Source organism: Scyliorhinus torazame, chromosome 2 (genome assembly GCF_047496885.1).
Source record: "Scyliorhinus torazame isolate Kashiwa2021f chromosome 2, sScyTor2.1, whole genome shotgun sequence".
Taxonomy (NCBI): domain Eukaryota; kingdom Metazoa; phylum Chordata; class Chondrichthyes; order Carcharhiniformes; family Scyliorhinidae; genus Scyliorhinus; species Scyliorhinus torazame.
Window position 1 is genome coordinate 70,532,996 of NC_092708.1, and position 15,271 is coordinate 70,548,266.

A 15,271-nucleotide genomic window follows, 5' to 3' on the forward strand; every position below is an offset into this window, starting at 1 on the left:
AGTGGATGGTAAGTATTCCGCCTGGAGGTCGGTGACCAGTGGTGTCCCGCAAGGATCTGTTCTGGGACCTCTGCTCTTTGTGGTTTTTATAAATGACTTGGATGAGGAAGTGGAAGGGTGGGTTAGTAAGTTTGCCGATGACACGAAGGTTGGGAGAGTTGTAGATAGTGTTGAGGGTTGTTGCAGGTTCCAACAGGACATTGACAGGATGCAGAGCTGGGCTGAGAAGTGGCAGATGGAGTTCAACCTCGATAAATGTGAAGTGATTCATTTTGGAAGGTCGAATTTGAATGCTGAATACAGGGTTAATAGGCAGGATTCTTGGAAGTGTGGAGGAACAGAGGGATCTTGGGGTCCACGTACATAGATCCCTCAAAGTTGCCACCCAGGTTGATAGGTTGTTAAGAAGGCATATGGTGTGTTGGCTTTCATTAACAGGGGGATTGAGTTTAAGAGTCGTGAGGTTTTACTGCAGCTTTATAAAACCCTGGTTAGACCACACTTGGAATATTATGTCCAGTTCTGGTCGCTTCATTATAGGAAGGATGTGGATGCTTTGGAGAGGGTACAGAGGAGATTTACCAGGATGCTGCCTGGACTGGAGAGCATATCTTATGAAGAAAGGTTGAGGGAGCTAGGGCTTTTCGCACTCCAGCGAAGATGCCAGAGACGTGACTTGATAGGTGTCCAAGGTGATGAGAGGCATGGATAGAGTGGATAGCCAGAGACTTTTTCCCAGGGCTGAAATAGCTGTCACAAGGGGACATAATTTTAAGGTGATTGGAGGAAGGTATAGGGGAGATGTCAGAGGTACGTTCTTTACACAGAGAGTGGTGGGTGTGTGGAATGCACTGCCAGCAGAGATGGTGGAGTCAGAGTCATTAGGAACATTTAAGCGACTCTTGGACAGGTACATGGAAGGCAGTAAATTGAAGGAGTGTAGGTTAGGTTGATCTTCGATTAGGATAAATGGTCGGAACAACATCGTGGGCTGAAGGCCTGTACTGTGCTGTACTGTTCTATGTATGTTCTTCTATTACTGTAAGGAAGGACAGCGGACAGGCAATGGCAGGCATTCAAAACAAATGGGTGAACTCCAAAGTTGTTTATTCCTATTTGCCTCAAGAATAGAAAGGGAACTGGCCAAGCCATGGTTTACAAGGGAAATCTGAGATAGTATTAGATTCAAAGAAGAGGCATACAAATGAGTAAGAAAAAGCAATAGAAATGGCTGAGGAACTAAATTGTACTTTGCTTCAGTCTTCACAAAGGAAGACATGAATAATGTACTGGAAGTTCTGAGAAGTGCAAGTTTTAGTGAGGAACTAAAGAAAATTAGGATTAGGAAAGAAATTGTTTTGGGGAAATTAATGGGATTGAAGGTAGACAAATCTCCAGGGCCTGCTAATCTTCATCCCAGAGTACTTAAAGAAGTAGCCCGAGAAATAGTTTTTCTTTATTCATTCATGGGATGTGGGCGTCGCAGGCTGTGCCAGCATATATTGCCCATTCCTAATTGCCCTTGAGCGGGCAGGTAAGAGTCAACCACATTGCTGCAGGTCTGGAGTCACCAGTAGGCCAGACCAGGTAAAGTTGGCAGATTTCTTCCCTGAAGGACATTAGTGAACCAGATGTTTTTTTCTGACAATCAACAATGGTTTCATTCGAAATTTAATTCCAAATTCTTTTAAAATTCAAATTTCACGATCTACAGTGGTGGGATTTGAACCTGGATCCCCAGAGCATTACTCTAGGTCTTTGGTTTACTAGTCCAGTGACAATACCACTATGCCACCACCTCCCCTTCATAGTAGATGCACTGGTGTTCATTTTCCAAAATTCTTCGACTCTGGAATGGTTCCTCCTGATTGGAGGGTAGTGAATGTAACCGCACTAATCAAAAATGGAGGTAGAGGGAAAACAGGGAACTATAGACCGTGAGCCTAACGTTGGTAGAAGGAAAGTTGCTAGAGTCCTATTATCAAGGATTTCACAGCACAGCATTTGGAAAGCAGTGGTGTAATCAGACAACGTCAGTGTGAATTTAGGAAAGGAAAATCCTGCTTGAGAAATCTACTAGAATTCTTTGAAGATGTAACTGGTAGAGTTGACTAGGGGAACAGTTGGATTGTGGTTTATTTGGACTTTCAGAAGGCTTTTGACAAGGTCTCACATAGTAGATTAATATGTCAAGTTGAACTAAATGGGATTGGGGGTAGTATCTTGAGATGGATAAAAAGCTGGATAGTAGACAGGAAGCAAAAAGTTGGAATAAATGGGTCTTTTTCTGATTGGCAGGCAGTGACTAGTGGGGTGCGTCAGGGATCTGTATTAGGACCCAAACTGTTCACGCTATATATTAATGATTTGAAAGAGGGAACTAAATGTAGTATCTCCGAATTTGCAGATGATACAAAGTTGGGTGGGAGGGTGCAGAGATGCTTCAGCGGGATTTGGACAGGCTGAGTGAGTGGGCACATGCATGGCAGATGCAGTATAATATTAATAAATGCGACATTATCCGCTTTGGTAGCAAAAATAGGGAGGCAGATTATCATTTGAATGGGTATAAATTGAGAGATGTGAATACTCAGCGAGAACTTGGTGTTCTCGTGCATCTGTCGCTGAAAGTAAGTGTGCAGGCACAACAGACAGTAAAGAAGGCAAATGGTACGCTGGCCTTCATAGTAAGAAGTTTTGAGTATAGGAGCAGAGATGTTTTACTGCAATTGCATAGGGCATTGGTGAGGTCGTACCTGCAGTTTTGGTGTTCTTATTTGCGGAAGGATGCTCTTACTATGGAGGGAGTGCAGCAAAGGTTTTCCAGGCTTATTCCTAGGATGCGGGACTGTCATGTGAGGAGAGACTAAATCAGTTAGGATTATAATCATTGGAGTTTTGAAGAGTGAGAGGGGATCTCATAGAACCTAACAAAATTCTGACAGGATTAGAGCGGGTAGATTCAAAAAGAATGTTCCCGATGGTGGGGGAGTGCAAAACTAGGGATCATAGTTTGAAGATAAGGGATAAACCTTTTAGGACTGAGGTGAGGAGAAATTTCTTCACCCAAAGAATGATGAATCTGTGGAATTCACTACCACAGAAGGTAGTTGAGGCCAAAACATTGAGTAATTTCAAGAAGAAATTAGATATAGCTCTTGGGACTAAAGGGATATGGGGGGTAAGGCTGGACCAGGGTATTGAACTTGATGATCAACAATGATCATAATGAATGGCGGAGCAGGCTCTCCGGGCCAAATGGTCTCCTCCTATTTTCTATGCTATTGAAGATCCTGAGGGGTGTGGACAGTGTAAGTAGTGTCTCAAAGGGCACAGATTCATCAAATGGGCAAAAGGAGTAAAAGTGATGTGAGAAAAACATTTTTTAGCCAGAGGGTGGTTGGAGTCTGGAATGAACTTCCGAAGAAGAGTGTAGGTGGGAGGGACACACCATACAAATTTACCAGGACTTTGGGGCTGATCCGGCTAAACATCGAGCTGTGTTTATCAAGGCCAAGACGGGGCAGCACGGTGGCCCAGTGGTTAGTACTATTGCTTCACGGCGCCGAGGTCCCAGGATTGATTCCGGCTCTGGATCACTGTCCGTGTGGAGTTTGCATATTCTCCCCGTGTTTGCGTGGGTTTCGCCCCCACAACCCAAAAGATGTGCAGGGTAGGTGAATTGGCCATGCTAAATTGCCCCTTAATTGGAAAAAATGAATTGGGTACTCAATTTAAAATAACAAAAAAACAAGGCCAAGACGGTGATCTTCCAGGAGCAAAGTTCGGTTTGGAATGCTGTGCACAGCGAATCTGTGGGTCTCGTTTAAAGACTGATGCACGATCAATGACCACTAAATCGAGGTTGTAGTCCAACTGAAGGCTTTAATAAGCTAGATGTTTCCCCCAGCAGCTCAGGTACAGAATGAAGGCTGCTGGGGCGGCATGGACTCTTATACCCCGCCTTACAGGGCGGAGCTACCATACTGCTTGACCAATAGGAAGCATACAATTTCTACCAATGGCGTTCCAGCATTACCAGGTACCGTAATACCTCTACCACCACATTAAGGGGCGCGAGGCCGCAGACAGCGAGGTGGGGTATAGGGCCGCCAAATTTGAAAGTTAGACTTTGGAGATTACACTGGAAGTCTAAACCTAAGAGTGTGGCCGCGCAGAGGTGGGGAAGGACGTAGAGCCGGTAATTTTTAAACTCCCTTCCCTGGACTGTGAGGTTTGCTACACAAAACCCCTTTATCTCAACTGAGTGGGAACCGGAGACTGCGGCAACCGCACAGGCCTGGCATACCACCACGAAATGGCCCTTTTTACCGCATCCCTTGCAGCTGGATGCGCGGGCCGGGCAGCGCTGGCAGGAGTGCTTGGCCTGCCTGCAAAAGTAGCAGCGGGGCCCCCCGGGGTTGCCAGGCCACCTTGCAGCACAAGCCTGTAGGGGGATGGGGGATGTCTCGGGGTTGGCTGCGGAGGGGTTCCACGCTGCCCAGGGGGCTGCCGCGCGGTCGGTAATGTAAGTGCGGGCATTTCTGGAGGCCACATCCAGGGAGCCTGCAAGGGCCCGTGCCTCCTTGAGACCTAGAGTGTCTTTTTCCAGCAATCACTGGCGGATTTGGGAGGACAGCATACCTGCCACAAAAGCGTCCCTGACGAAGAGTTCAGTGTGTTTGCTCGCCGAAACTTGCGGGCAGCTGCGGTTTCTCCCCAACACCAGGCGTGCACGGTAGAATTCTTCCAGCGATTCCCCAGGGATTTGTCGCCTCGTCGCTCGCAGATGTCGGGCGTAGACCTGGTTTACTGGGCGGATATAATGTCCTTTTAGTAGCTCTATTGCCACATCAAAGTCTTCCGCTTCCTCGATGAGGGTGTAAATCTCCGGGCTCACCCTTGAGTGCAGGACTTGCATTTTCTGTTCTCCCGTGGGTGTGTTTTCGGTCGTCCCGAGATAACCTTTAAAACACGCCAGCCAGTGCTTGAAGATTGCCGCTGAGTTCGCCGCGTGGGGGCTGAGTTGCAGACACTCCGGCTTGATTCGGAGCTCCATCCTTTTAAATCTAGCTTATTAAGTTGATGCACGATCAATGACCACTAAAGCGAGGTTGTAGTCCAACTGGAGGCTTTAATAAGCTAGATGTTTCCCCCAGTAGCTCAGGTACAGAATGAAGGCTGCTGGGGCGGCACGGGCTCTTATACCCCGCCTAGCAGGGCGGAGCGACCATACAGCTTGACCAATAGGAAGCATACAATTTATACCAATGGTGTTCCAGCATTACCAGGTACCGTAATACCTCTACTACCACAAAGACCGAGAACATTATTTTAATACGCTGGAGGAGGTGACTCACTTTGTGAACAAGAATAGTTTGGGGGAGAATTGATAGCTGTTACGTACAGTTATGGAGGTTTTTTTTGTTTCAAGGTTCACAGGATCGTTTGTCCTAACTACTGTAATGTTATTTTGAGTCTGTGTTTCTTCTCAATGGGAGATTGGGTTAGTTTGTCCCGTCAAGGGTATGCGTGTGTTCCTTCTGATGTGCACCGTTTTGGATTTGGGAATGGCTGTGGGATAGTTTGGGCTTTTTCGGGTTGGGTCTTTTCGTTGTTTTCCAAGTGGGGGGTAACCATGCTAGCTGTTGTGCTAGTGAACAGGAGCAATGTGAGGGTTGCAGCTGATAGCCGAGGGGGTGGGGTTGGGGGGGCGGGGGCATGCCTAGGTTTGCTGGGTTTTCTTTGTTCAGGCGGGGGAAGGATGTTTTTTGGAGTTGGGTCGGTTGGCTGACTGATCGCAGGGGGGGGAGCGGTGGTGGTGAGGAAGCCGAGGAGGGCGGGAGTTGGGTCAATTGCTGGTGACGTAGGTTTCTTTGTGTTTGAATTTGGGTGAGGGAGATGATGGCAGCCATTTTTGGTGGGCCTGGAACCGAGGCAGGCCTGGATTCGGCTGGATCCCTTCACCAGCTGGATATGGCAGATCCTGGGTAACTTGGAGGATGGTGAAAAAATTGGTTGTGTTTATAGAGCAGTATGGGGAGGGGGGTGCGTGGGGTGTACCCATGGAAGTTTAATATGCTGAGAGAGGGGGATGTGCATCGGGGATACTCACATAATAATGTGCATCGGGTATACTCACAAATAGACTTTTTTGTGGAGGGGAAGTCAGTACTCGCCGGGGTGGTAGGTTGAGTACGTTGCAATAGCAATACCTGAGCATGTATTAGTTCATAAGATTTATGAGCAGAATTAGACCATTCAGCCCATCGAGTCTGCTCCGCCATTCTATCTTGACTGATACGTTCCTCATCCGTTACCCACAATGCTACAGACCAAGAGCTGGATTGCAAAATCAGCCAGAGCATCTCTTCCCTAGAGCACATGACCTAGGAGCAGGAGTAGGCAATTTAGCCTCCCGAGCCTAACACCCTCAATGTGATCATGGCTGATCCCATCCTGGCCTCAACTCCACCGTCCTGCCCGTTCTCCATAACCCTTCAACACATTACCAATTAAAAATCTGTCTAACTCCTCCTTAAATTGACTCGCGGTCCCTGCATCCATCGCACTCTGGGGTAGCAAATAAGACAACCTTTTAGCATCTTGTACACCTCAATTTGATCTCCCCTCATTCTTCTAATCTCTAGAGAGTGTAGGTCTAAACTGTTCAATCTCTCCTCGTACGACAAACCCCTCAGCTCTGGAATCAGTCCAGTGAACCTCCTCTGAACTGCTTCTCATGCCACTACATCTTTCCTCAAATAAGGGGACCAAAAAATATTCCAGGTGCGGTCTTACCAATGCCTTGTATAGTTGCAACCGCACTTCCTTACCTTTATAGTCTATTCCTCTTGCTATGAATACCAACATTCCATTTGCTTTCCTTATTATCTGCTGCACCTGCATGCTCGTTTTCTGGGACTCATGCACGAGGACCCCCAGATCCCTCGCATCGGAGCACCCCAAAGTCTCTCCCCATTTAGAGAATAAATTGTCTTTCCATTTTTTTCGATCAAAATGCATGACCTCGCACTTCTCCACGTTAAACTCCATCTGCCAAATTTTGGACCACTCTCCTAACCTATCTATATCCATTTGTAAGGTTCTTATTTCCTCATTGCAACTTACTGTCCCACCTATTTTTGTGTTGACTGCAAATATGGCTATCGAACGTTCTATCCCTGTATCCAAGTTGTTAATATAGATTGTAAATATGGGGCACAAGGAGCGAACCCTGTGGCACCCCACTAGTTGCATCTGTTATGGGCCAGGGCTCAGATACTCCAAAGTGTAGTATCAAGCTCACCTGACCTATAATTTTTATGTTGAATTTGGCTAGGATAAGCACAAGAGCCTTCACTTCAGGGGTGATTCATCAGATTTCCTAGGTGCTTTTAACAAAACAAAATTTATTATAAGAATGTAGTTAACATATATAAAACACTTAGCTTTTTTGTTATCAATTTCAAACATGAAAAAAACACAACAGCTGCAGTAATCTATGTATACAACTCTTAATGAATCCCCCTTAGCTGTTCCAATCTAATATAAAATCCAATAAACCAAAACCCCTTTCAAGGGCGTGGCCCAGCACACTGTAATCTCACTTGAATGGGACTGGTCCTTTCCGAGATTCTGGTCCAGTTTCTAACCAGCAGATTCAAAACTCCTTCCGGAAAGCAACTCTAGCCTAGCTAGAGATTACCTTAACTCTAGATTATCAAGGCAGTTTGCCACACCCAATGTGCTTTGAGTTCACTGGAACAGCTTTATAATAAAAACAGAGAGAAAACAGGGAAATTTCCTGCAGCTTAACACAGTGCTTCTTTTTCTGCAGTCCAAACAAACAAACCGAAAATTAAACCAAAAACTAAACCCCATCTCACCTGACAGCCACAGCCCAGTTCCACCCACAAATGACATCACTCAAGCCATGCTACAAGCCATGTGGTGAATAAAACCTTTCTTAAAGGGACTCTCACATGACACATCTTGCTATCCAGAAATAGACCCATTTATCCCGACTCTTTGTCTCCTGTCTGTCAGCCAGTCTTCTATCCAAGCTAATAAGTTACCTTCAATCCCATGTGATCTCATCATGTGACTTAACCTTCTGTGCAACACCTGATCAAACGCCTTCTGTAAATCCAGATATATTACATCTACAGGATCCCCATTATCCACTTTGCTTATTACATCTTCGAAGTCCTCGAGCACATTAGTCAAACATGATTTGTAGTTTATAAAACCAGGCTGACTGACATAGCGCTTTGGCTTTCCAAATGTCCAGATATTACACCCTCGATAATTGATTCTAACAATTTTCCAACAACAGATGTTAAACTAACTGGAGTGTAATTTCCCACATTCCGCCTCCCTCCCTTTTTGAATAAGGGTGCTAGGTTAGCATTTTTCCAATCCACTGGAACCTTTCCCTTGTCCATGGAATTTTGGAATATTATAACCAATGGGTCCACTACCGCTGCTGCCACTTCCTTCAACACCCGAGGATGTAGGCCATCAGGCCCTGGAGACTTGTCTGCCCTCAATCCCAAGAGTATCGTTTCCCTATTGATGCTGATTGCTCCAAATTCAACCCTTTATATTACCTCTGAATTGTCAGTTCCCATAGGAATGGTACTAGTGTCCTTCATCGTGAAAACTGAGGCAAAGTATTGATTTAACATCTCTGCCATTTCTGTGTTCCCCACTATTAACTCACCAGTTTTTTTTTAAGAAATATTTTTATTCAAATTTTTATATATTTTCAACAACCCCCCCTTACAGAAAAAAGAAAAACAAAGAACACATAAATACACATCTTACAACTAACATCACGAATTCCCCCAATATACAAACCCCCCATCAAGGTTTGTATAATAAACACAGTAGAAAGCACAAAGTACAAAGTCCTCTGGGTTGCTGCTGCTGCTGACCACCTCCTAACGCTCGGCTAGAAAGTCTAGGAACGGTTGCCACCGCCTGAAGAACCCTTGCACAGACCCACTCAAGGCAAATTTTACCTTCTCCAATTTAATGAATCCTGCCATGTCGCTGATCCAGGCTTCCACGCTTGGGGGCCTCGCATCTTTCCACTGTAGCAGAATCCTCCTACGGGCTACCAGGGACGCAAAGGCCAGAATATCGGCCTCTTTCGCCTCCTGCACTCCCGGCTTGACCGATACCCCAAATAGTGCTAACCCCCAGCTCGGCTTAACCCGGGTGTTCACCACCTTAGACACCGTCCTCGCAATACCCCTGCAGAACCCATCCAGCGCTGGGCATGCCCAGAATATGTGGGGATGATTTGCTGGGCTCCCCGAGCACCTCCCACACCTGTCTTCCACCCCAAAGAACCTGCTCAGCCTCGCCCCTGTCATATGCGCTCTGTGAAGAACCTTAAATTGTATCAGGCTAAGCTTGGTGCAAGAGGAGTAAGAATTAACCCTACCCAGGGTGCCCGCCCACGCTCCCTCGTTTATCTCCTCCCCAAGCTCCTCCTCCTCCCATTTACCCTTTAGCTCCACCACCGAAGTCTCCTCCTCCTCCTGCATCTCCTGATGGATCGCCGAGACCCTGCCCTCTCCAACCCACACCCCTAAGAACACCCTATCCTGGATCCTGAGTGCTGGAAGCAGCAGGAACTCCCTCACCTGCCGTCTTACAAATGCCCTTACCTGCATGTACCTGAAGGCATTTCTGGGGGGAAGCCCGAATCTTTCCTCCAGCACCCCAAGGCTCGCAAACATCCCATCTAAAAACAGGTCCCCCATCCTTCTAATTCCTGCCCTGTGCCAGCTCAAGAACCCTCCATCCATTCTCCCCGGGACGAACCAATGGTTCTCCCGGATCGGGGACCAAACCGAAGTCTCTACCTCACCCCTGTGGTATCTCCACTGCCCCCAAATTTTCAAAGTCACCGCCACCACCGGACTCGTGGTGGACTTAGTCGGCGGGAGCAGCAGCGGTGCTGTCACCAGCGCTCCCAGACTCGTGCCCACACAGGACGCTATTTCCAGCCTCTTCCACGCCACCCCCTCCCCCTCCATTACCCACTTGCGTATCATCGCCACATTGGCAGCCCAGTAATACCCACACAGATTAGGTAACGCTAACCCTCCTCTGTCCCTACTCCGCTCCAGAAACACCCTTCTCACCCTCGGGGTCTTTTCCGGCCACACGAATCCCATGATGCTCATACTGACCCGCTTAAAAAAGGCCTTAGGGATCAGGATGGGGAGGCACTGGAATATAAAAAGAAACCTCGGGAGCACCGTCATCTTCACCTACTGTATCCTACCCGCCAGGGAGAGTGGCAGCATAACCCACCTTTTAAACTCCTCCTCCGTCTGCTCCACCAGCCTCGTCAAGTTGAGCTTGTGTAGGGCCCCCCAGCTCCTGGCCTCCTGGATTCCCAGGTACCGAAAACTCCTTCCCGCCCTCTTCAGTGGAATCTCGTCTATCCTTCCCAGAGGTACCCCACTCCACCCTATCGAAGGCCTTCTCCGCGGCAATCGCCGCCACTATCTCCGCTTCCCCCTCTATTGCAGGCATCATGATTACGTTAAGGAGCCTCCGCACATTGGTATTCAGCTGCCTTCCCTGAACAAAACCCGTCTGGCCCTCGTGAATCACCCCCGGGACACAGTCCTCAATTCTGGTAACCAACACCTTCGCTAACAGCTTCGTGTCCACGTTGAGGAGAGAGATTGGCCTAAATGACCCACACTGTAATGGGTCCTTGTCCCGCTTCAAGATCAGCGCCCTGGACATCGCCGGGGGTAGGGCCCCCCTCCCTCGTCTCATTGAAAGTCCTCACTAATAGAGGGCCCAGCAGGTCCATGTACTTCCGGTAAAATTCCACCGGGAACCCAACTGGCCCCGGTGCCTTCCCCGCCTTCATACTCCCCAGCCCCTTAGTCAGCTCCTCAAGCCCTACCGGTGCCCCAAGCCCAGCCACCTGCTCCTCCTCCACCCTCTGGAACCTCAGCCGATCCAAAAATCGACGCGTCCGCCCCCTCCTCCGTCGAGGGCTCAGACCTATACAGCCCCTCATAAAAGTCTCTAAATACCCCATTTATTCCCACCGCACTCCGCACCGTGTTCCCCCCTTTATCCCTAACTCCCCCAATCTCCCTCGCTGCCTTCCACTGCCGAAGCTGGTGTGCCAACATCCGGCTAGCCTTCTCCCCGTACTGACACACCGCCCCTTGCGCTTTCCTCCACTGCACCTCTTCCTTCTTGGTGGTCAACAGGTCGAACTTGGCCTGGAGGCTTTGTCGCTCCTTGAGTAGTCCCTCCTCGGGGACCTCTGCATACCTCCTATCCACCCTTAAAATCTCCCCCACCAATCTCTCCCTCTCTCTCCTCTCCTTCTTCTCCTTGTGGGCCCTAGTGGAGATTAGCTCTCCCCTAATCACCGCCTTCAGCGCCTCCCAGACCACCCCCACCTGCACCTCCCCATTATCGTTAGCCTCTAGATAGCTTTCAATGCACCCCCGGATCCGCCCGCTCACCACCTCATCCACCAGCAACCCCACATCCAGGCGCCACAGCGGGCGCTGGTCCCTCTCCTCCCCTAGCTCCAACTCCACCCAATGCGGGGCATGGTCTGAGATGGCTATGGCCGAATACTCCGTGTCCTCCACCCTCGGGATTAGTGCCCCATCAACGTGTTCAGCATCGTGACCACATATGCTCCAGCATCCAACCCCTCCACTCCCTCCGGGAGACCCAGAATCCGCAGGTTCTTCCTCCTCGACCGATTCTCCATGTCCTCGAACTTCTGCCATTTCTTATGCAGCGCCTCGTGCGCCTCTACCTTCACCGCCAGGCCCAATATCTCGTCCTCATTCTCCACGGCCTTCTACCGCACCTCCCGGATCGCCGGCCCTTGGGACTTCTGGGTCTCGACCAGCATGTCGATCGAAGCCTTCATCGACTCCAGCAGCTCTGCTTTCAGTTCCGTGATGCAGCGCTTGAGAAACTCCTGCTGCTCTTGCGACTACTGTGCCCACGCTGCCTGGTCTACATCCGCCGCCATCTTGGCTTTCCTCCCTCGCACTTTTCGCTACACCAAAATTACTTTTGTCACCGCTCTGCTCCTGGTCCAATCCATACGGTGCCGGGGAAATCGTACTGTCCCCTTCCCACACTGGGAACTGTCGAACAAATGCCACTGGGGCCCCTAAAAAGACCCCAAAAGCCCGTTTCTGGCCGGAGCTGCCGAACGTGCGACTTAGCTCAGCATAGCCGCAACCAGAAGTCCAGTTTCATCTTCCAAGGGACCAACATTCACCTCAGCCACTCTCTTTCCTTTTCCGTACCTGTCGAAGCTTTTGCTATCCTTTTTGATATTCTGTGCTCGTTTTTTTCGTAATTTAGTGTGGGAATCCACTTTCTTGTCCCCAATTGAATCTTGAATTCTACCACACTATGGTCACTACGTGGATCCTTAACGATGTCATTAATTAATCTCTCCTCATTCCAGAAATCCAAATGGAGAGTAGCCTCCTCCCTGGTTGGTTCCCCAACATACTGTTCCAGGAAACAATTTCGAATGCATTCAATGAACTCCAAGCTACCCTTGCCAATTGATTCCTCCAGACGATGTGCATATTTTAAAAATCACCCATTATTATTGCCATATCTTTCTTGCAAGCCCCCAGTATTTCCTGGTTTATACCGTACCCCACTGTAGAACTACTGTTTGGGGACCTATAGATTATAGTTACCAAGGACAATGCATGTGAGGCTGGGGGCGGGTCGGGCCCCGCGATCCTCATGGACGTTAGACACGGCGCTTCGGGCAGACAAGAGATTCTGTTAGAAGGTAACCTCAGCCATCGGGATCTGTGTAGATTTCAATCAGAATGGGGAAGTGTCAGCCTCTACAATTTGGGAAGCATTAAAGGTGGTGATCAGACGGGAGATTACTGCATATAAGGCCCACAGGGACAAGGTTGGGAGGGTAGAGAGGTCGAGGTTGGCCAACTTAATTCTGGAGGTGGACCGGCAGTACTCCACGGCCCTGACAATGGAGCTGTTAGCAGAGAGAAAGAGCTTACAAATGAAATTTTAATTGCTAACGATTGGGAAGGCGGTGAACCAACCACGTCGCTCACGGGGAGCATTTTATGAGTATGGGAAGAAGACTGCTTTCTATTGGCTCACCAGCTGAGGCGACAGGTGGCCACATGAGAACCCAGGCTAAGGATGAGGGGGAGGGCTGGTGATGGCTCTGGACAAAATTAATGACGCATTTGAAGCATTCTATCGAGGGCTGTATACGTCGGGGTAAACCATTTCGGACAGAGATGAGGAGACATTTCTTCACCCAAAGAGTGGTGAGCCTGTGGAATTCATTACCGCAGGAAGTGGTTGATGCTAAATCATTGAATATATTCAAGAGGCGGCTAGATATAGCACTTGGGGAGAATGGGATCAAAGGCTATGGGGAGAAAGCAAGATTTGGCTATTGAGTTGGATGATCCCATGATCGTGATGGATGATCCCATGATCGTGATGAATGGCGGAGCAGGCTTGAAGGGCCAAAAGGCCTCCTCCTGCTCCTATCTTCTATGTATCTACGAGCACCTGGAGAAGGGCTTAAAGATGATACAGTTTTTGGAAGGCCTGGACCCCCCCCCCCCCCCCCGCGGTGGGGAGGGGGTGAGGGGACAGAGGAGGCTATGGAGTGTATGTTACATGCAATCAGGGAAGGCACCGGGGCTGGATGGTTTCCCGATGGAATTTTGCGAGCAGTTTGAAGCATCACTGGCGCCACGTTTATTGGAGATGTTCAATGACTCTCTGTCACGGTGGGAGCTGACAACCACGTTGGCGCAGGCATAGATCTCCTTGATCCCAAAGAGGAAAAGGATCCTGTGGAGTGTGGGTCTTATCGGCCTGCCTCTTCACTGAATACTGATGCAAAGGTTTTAGCTCAGGTTATGGTGAAGCGTCTGGAGGGTTGTTTGCTAGAGGTAATTTCTAAGGACCAGACTGGGTTTGTTAAGAGCCGACAGTTGTCGGCCAATATCAGGTGACTCTTAGTCATGTCCCCATTTAGAGGGAAGGTGCCTGAAGTAATCATCTCGATGGATGCTGAGGAGGTTTTCGATCGGATGGTTTGGAGGTACCTCTTTGAGGTTATGGGACAATTCTAAATTGGGCCAATGTTTATCTCCTGGGTGAGACTGTTACATAGTGCTCCCATGATGAGTGACGGACTAACATGGTGAGCTCAGAATATTTCTGGCTGTGCAGGGGCATGAGGTAGATATGTCCATTGTCCCCGTTGTTGTTCGTGCTAGCAAGCGAACCCTTAGCCATTGTACTTAGGTTGTTGAATGAGTGGAGAGGTATTATGAGAGGGGATAAGGATCTCAGGTTGTCCCTATATGCAGACGGCCTGTTGCTGTGTGTTTCGGACCCTCTAACCTGTAAGGGGAAAGATAATGGAGCTGTGAGGAAGTTTGGATCTTTCTCAGGGAGGCACGATGGCACAGTGGTTAGCACTGCTGCTTCACAGCGCCAGGGACCCAGGTTCGATTCTCGGCTTGGGTCACTGTCTGTGAAGTCTGCAAGTTCTCCCCTGTGCCTGCGTGGGTTTCCTCCGAGGGCTCCGGTTTCCTCCCACAAAGTTCTGAAAGACGTGCTTGTCAGGTGAATTGAACATTCTGAATCCTCCCTCAGTGTACCCGAACAGGTACCGGGCCGATTCAGGGATTTTCACAGTATGTCATTGGAGTGTTTAATGTAAGCCTACTTGTGACACTAATAAAGGTTATTATTATTACAATTATTTTTAAAAAGTGAATGTGTGCAAGAGCAAAATATTCCCAGTAAACCCTCTGGGTAGGCGAACAGATGTGGGAATGTTGTTGTTCACGCTGCACAAGACAAAATTGAGATATCTGGGATTCAGGTGGCTCATGATTGGGCCTTGCAGTATTAATTGAACTTGGCCAGTCTGGTGGAGGGGGTGAAAGGGGATATGAAGTGGTGAGATGCCCTCCCGCTTTCCTTGGCGGGAAGAGTACAGACAATCAAAATGAACATTCTGCCAAGATTCCTACTTATATTCCGATCCCTCACGATCTTCCTTCCCAAAGCTTTTTCATTTGCGTGGACAAGTTAGAGCCCACGGTGGCACAGGTGTTAGCACTGCTGCCTCACTGCTCCAGGGATCCAGGTTCAATTCCGGCCTCAGGTGACTGCCTATTTAGAGTTTACACTTTTTCCCTGTGTCTGCGTGGGTTTCGTC

At 48.7% G+C, this 15,271-nt stretch overlaps 1 protein-coding gene across 7 annotated transcripts in view; it reads left to right on the forward strand.

The window, feature by feature from the left end:
- The window catches only part of zranb3 (zinc finger, RAN-binding domain containing 3), a 295,756-nt gene that overhangs the window by 72,259 nt on the left and 208,226 nt on the right, over positions 1-15,271 (forward strand). The gene's annotated exons all lie outside the window — the stretch shown is intronic.